This window comes from Haemaphysalis longicornis, unplaced genomic scaffold, assembly GCF_048455015.1.
Source record: "Haemaphysalis longicornis isolate Haplotype H1 unplaced genomic scaffold, Haemaphysalis longicornis Haplotype H1 scaffold_8, whole genome shotgun sequence".
Taxonomy (NCBI): Eukaryota; Metazoa; Arthropoda; class Arachnida; order Ixodida; family Ixodidae; genus Haemaphysalis; species Haemaphysalis longicornis.
The window spans coordinates 109687350-109693349 of NW_027526445.1; positions in this window are offsets into that span (position 1 = coordinate 109687350).

The following is a 6000-nucleotide window of genomic DNA, read 5'->3' on the forward strand; positions in this document are numbered from 1 at the left end:
ATTAGAGCTACCTTGTTCGATGAAAACTTGCTGCCGCGTTTATTCTATGAATTAACGTGGTGTCAAGTTTTCGTCGTACGATAGTGGCCAAAAGGGAACTTGTTTAGTCGAAATCAGCTTTCGCTGCTGAGCACGAGGTCGCGGGTTAAATTCCCTGCCGCGGCGGCCGCTTTTCTGATGGAGGCGAAAAGCAAAAACGCCCGTGTGTACGAGATTTCGGCGCACGTTAAAGATCCCCAGGTGGTCAAAATTAATCCAGAGCCCTCCACTACGGCGCGCCTCATCGCCTGCGTTGCGTCGGCGCGTTAAACCCTACAATCAATCAATCAATCAATCAATCAATCAATCAATCAATCAATCAATCAATCAATCAATCAATCAATCAATCAATCAATCAATCAATCAATCAATCAATCAATCAATAGTCGAAATCAGCGAACTTTTGAATAAAGGCCCAAACCTTTCTTTTCATCTGCTCGCTGATATAACTGTACGGGATAAGTACTACGCCATATTTCCAAAAAAGTTACGCTAATGGTAAAATTAAGGTTGGCATTTCGGCGAGAATGAGGGACACGTTGCATTCGGGATCCGTGTACAGCGTCGTCAAACTTCGCATACCAAAAGTTCTCGCTCGCCTCTAATGCGCTCTCCTGTGAACGGTTAAGCTGCATCGTGCAGCCACGTCCACTAAAAAGACAGTTACCAATTTTAAAACCAGACTGCACACCCGAACACGCGGCACGATGCGCTGTTCAAAGCGAACGGCGGCATTCGGCTAGGTCGGCGGCTGCTTTCCCGCAGTCCCCGAGGAAGCAACCGCATGGCTGCGAACCGATTGCAGAAAAATGGCGGCACCCTGGGAGCGGCAAAATATTCTAGTCTCTATGTGTTCATGGGTGTTTTGAAGAATGTATTTAATAAAGGCCCTTCGGCCTTCCTTCTTTCGCATCACAATGATTGTTTGGCATGATAAAAATGTATTCCCAGCAATGCATGTGTGCGCAGTAGTGAAGCCGATTTTAAAGGGGTTGGGTGTACAGCACAGCGGATTGAGCGTTTTCGTACAATTAGCACATCCGATCTCCATGCCAAAGACAGGGGTGATGTGGTTGTGGGCGCGGCAGAGTATCCAGATGGCAGAAGGGCATTCGCCTCAGCAGTCGTAGGTGTATCGACCGGTGCAACACGGACGGCGGCGAGCGTGCGGACTCGAGTGGCGCATCGAGCAGAGGAGATGGAAATTGCCCTAGCCATCGCCGACCCCGAGTTAACGATTGTGCCCTGTGATTCTAGGACGGCAGTGAAAAACTACGCCAGAGGAAGAGTGTGTGGTGAAACCGCACGTGTGTTGCGTGCGGTCGATCTCGCGAGTGAAAGTCGGTGTGTTGTGGTCAAGTAGTTTCCGGCGCACATGGGCAGTGGTGTTTCAGATGAGCGACAACGCAAACCACAACAAGACGGCGAACGCGGTGGCGCGTGGACTAACCAACCGTGCCGCTGCTACGGCGGTCGACCCGACGTGGTGGTGGGAAAACAAGGACAGGATTACCTGTTACAACAAAATCGTGAATTGGTACAGGCTAGGAAGGACTATGCCGCCTCCCGCGACGAAGCAGTAATATATCGACAACTAAACACAGAGTCGTCACTCACCCAGGTGCTCATGAAGCACATGTGTACGAGTGTTCATGTAGGTGACCTTTGTTTTCACTTGCTGGCTACCACCCCAAGCACAGGAAACAAAAATACCTTAACATAAATACAACAGAAAGTGGAGGGGAAAATCACCCCGCCGGTAGCGTAGTGGTTATCGCTCCAGACCGGTATTCTGGAAGTCATGGGTTCGGATTCCCCCTGGCGGGAATTTTTTCTCCACTTTCTTTCTTTCTTTCCAAATTCTTTATCTGTTTCAATGACGTACCACATCCTCCCGTTTGCTTTCCGAGGGTTTCTTGACTGCCAACTCTTATTTCTGTCTTATTTTCAACGAGCCCCTCATTTCCAATTCTGATCGGCTATATATATATATATATATATATATATATATATATATATATATATATATATATATATATATATATATATATATATTTTATTGAAACAAGGTTTATTTATTAGATCATGGTGAATGTCATACAACACAATATACAGAAAGAGGTCCCAAAGTGAACACTGTAGTGGGACCTCTTGTTAGTAAATGCGAGAAGTGATATAAAAAGGTACAGAAAATGCAGTCGCGCGTACAGTAGATAATGTGAAAAATACAACAAACAAGGCCAATAAAATAATACACGTTTGTGTGACAGAAATATTTTCGAAGACAGAATACATAATTATACAGTGCAACAGATTTAAAGGTTGGTCATGAAGAACATAGGCGTAATAATGAATTTTCTAAGTAATCACAGCAAAAAACAGACCACATGAATTAGCGGGATAAAAATGTCCTGAGTGAGTGTTTGAATGAAGAAATAGGCGACAGATCTTTAAGTTCAAGAGGGAGGCTGTTCCAGTTCTTTATAGCAGCGAATTCTACCGTTTGTTTTCCATAGTTTGTGCGCACTCTTGGAAGCAGATAGTTGTGTTGAAGTGAGAACCGTGTGTTGTTAGGATTGGTAAGTTGCTTTCTATTGATTATGTATAAGTATTCCGAACTTTTGGTTAAACGGTAAGCAAATATTACCAGGTTATACAGAACGAGTTTGTCAACGGTAAAGAGGTTTAGTTTCCGAAAAAAGGGGGGGCACATGCGCGTTGTACTGGCTGGATGTTATCAGTCGAACGGCTTGGTTTTGAATGTGCTGAAGGGGGGTGAGGTGCGAATGATAAGTAAGGCCCCAAGACACGATACAGTAGTTGATGTGACTATGAACAAATGCATAGTACAGGGAAATGAGCGTTGATAAGCTAAAATATTGACGCGCTTTTAGCAAAACTCTAATACCATATGTCGTCTTCTTTTTTTAAATACTGAATGTGTGCAGTGAATTTAAGGGAGCAGTCCAGTTGAACACCGAGAAACAAGCATTGATTGCTTGGGAATATGGGGTGGGAGTTAATGAGTATGGTCACATTATCGTGCCTGAGCTTACGGGAACGAAATAACATGAATTGTGTTTTAGAAGGATTAATTACTAGCTTATTCCTGTCGCACCACATGCTAAGTTTCCTAAGGTAGTTATTTAGCTGCTGTGTTATTTCATGGATATTTTCGTGGGCGGTGTAAATGGCTGTGTCGTCAGCATAAAGTAGGCAGTCGGCTGGAGTTGTTAGGCAGTTTGGGAGGTCATTAATGTAAATTAGGAATAAGATTGGACCAAGGATAGACCCTTGGGGTACGCCTATATTTACAATTTTTATATCCGACATTGCACCTGATACGTTAACGGTTTGTTCTCGATCGAGCAAGTAATTCCTGATGAAGCTTAAAGGGGGACCAATTATACCATATGAGGATAATTTTTGAAAAAGAATGTCATAATTTATGGAATCAAATGCCTGACTAAAATCTATGAAAACGGATCCGACTATTTTACCTTCATCGATTGCCTTCTTAAATTGATCAGTCAGCGCTATTAGAGCAAGATTAGAGGAGTAACCGGGCCGGAAACCGAACTGTCGAGGCGTCAGAATTGCGAACTTATTGAGGTAGTTTAAAAGACGTTGTTTAATTAGCTTTTCAATCACTGTACTAAAAAATGGAAGTACAGAAATTGGTCTGTAGTTATTCATGGCAGTCTTATCCCCCTTTTTGAAGACAGGAATTAATTTACTTCTTTTCAGCTCTTGTGGGAAGAGAGCAGTTTTAAAAAATAAATTTACAATGTAAGCTAGTGTATCAGATATAATATCAACAGTATCCTTGATGTAGCGCGCATGAATGTTATCGAGGCCGGCACTGGTTGTTTTAAGATTAGTGATAGTAGACCTAACTTCACTGGATGAAACTGGGAAAAGAAAGAATGATTGTGAAACTTTTCGTTGTGCAGAGGTAAAGGGTGCATTCGTTACATTTGATGTTGTCGAAAAAAATAAGCTGAAGGCGTTAGCGATTTCTTTGTTTGTGCTGAGCGAAAGACCGTTGTGTTGTATTTCTGAGATAGCATTCGGAGGAGCATTGTTATTCAGAAATTCGGGAATGATACGCCACTGTTTTCCGCTGTTACTACCGGTTTCACTTATTTGTCGTTCGTAATAATTCTTTTTAGCGGTTTTCAGCAATAGCGCCAAAGTAACAGAATATTTTTTGTACCGCCTGAGAAGCGCGGCGTTGAAAGGTTGCCGCTTAGTTTTTTTGTACAGGTTTTCTTTTTTACGCATGCTTTTGAGCAATCCGGGAGTTAACCAGGGGTTCTCAGGGAATGAGTAGTTTTTACGACACTTTACTGTAGATGTAGACGACGTTATGCAGTTGTTTATTATCGCGGTAAATTCACTGTACGATGACTGAGCATCTTGACACGACAAGATTCGGGACCAGGGGGCGCATGACATTAACTCTCGGAATTGCTGTTTGTTGAATATTGTTCTGTATGACTGATCTTTTGAACAGTTTTTTGCACAGTGAAAACGAAGGGCTATTGGATAATGATCAGTAATGCTTGCTCGAATGATAAACGCTTCAGGTGGGGTGAGGGCATTTGTTAGCGCATGGTCAATAAGTGTCCCTGAGTTGGTGCTCGAAGAACGGGTTGGTGCGTGAATTAGTGTCTCATATCCATAGCCAAGAAAGCAATTAGTGTATTCATTAACATGCGCGACCGAGTCATCTAGAAGGTTTATGTTTATAGCCCCTAAGATCACGACGTTTTTGTTTTCGTTTGACAGAGAATACAGGAGATCATCAAAAGCGGAACAGAAGTTTGTGATAGGAGAGCTCGGCGAACGGTAAATGCAGCCAAAACGGTTTTCTTGTTATCATTAAAAAAATTAGGACTATCAACTTCAATCCATACAGATTCGCAATCCGGTACATTAAGAGAAAGGTCAAGTCTACGTTTATAGGTTACACTAACTAGTACAAAAACAGCTGATCCACCATGGCTTGAATTTCGTCGGTGGCAGTATTCTGCGGTATAAGACGGGAAGCCATACAGGTTCTTGTCACTTTCTGATAGCCATGTTTCCGAGACACAAATAACAGAAATGGGGGAGGTCGTTGACGAAAATAAAGTGTGAAATTCGTTGTAATGTTTGCGGAGGCTACGGGCGTTAACGTGGACAGCAGAGTAGCACGTGTGGTCACTGATCGATTGGAATTCGTTCAGTCCAATGTAGGCCATATTTTGCTGTTATTTGCTTATTCGGGTGCCATATTAACGGAAGATGGAAAGGTCAGCCTCGTTGCGAATACGGTGAACTTTGCTGTCTTCGGTTTTCCTGGCCTTAATTTGGCAATCTTCGGTCCAGAGAAACCGCCAGTTGTTTTCTTTTTTCATGTTTAGAGCCTTCCCAAACAAACGTTTGTTGGCAGGGGTGAGGTGGTCATTAATGTAGACCGGTTTTGGGTCAGTACCGTGAAAGTTGATTTCGTCTGTTTGCAGTCGTGCCTTCCGCGCCTTCGCGACGAATTCAGCCTTTTTGGCGCGAGAGCAAAAGCGAACGATTAGGTTTTTGACGTTTCCCTTAGCAGGTACTCGGTGCACGACATCAAGGTCAGCTATATATATATATATATATATATATATATATATATATATATATATATATATATATATATATATATATATATATATATATATATATATATAAATATATATATATAGCGAGTTCTGAGTCGAGTTCCGCAGAAGTAGCCCCCATCGGGTACCCCCTAGCAATGCGTCTGGGTACCGCTCGCTCTCGCCGCAGTCGCCTCAAGCAGATGCCTTGATAACGCCATCTTCCATGCGGGTATTTACATCGAGACCTTGGTCGCCCGTTGTCACTCGAAGCCACTGTTGCCACTGGAAGAAACGGAGATCCCAGCGTCAGATTATGTGAGTCAGAGCGGTTTCT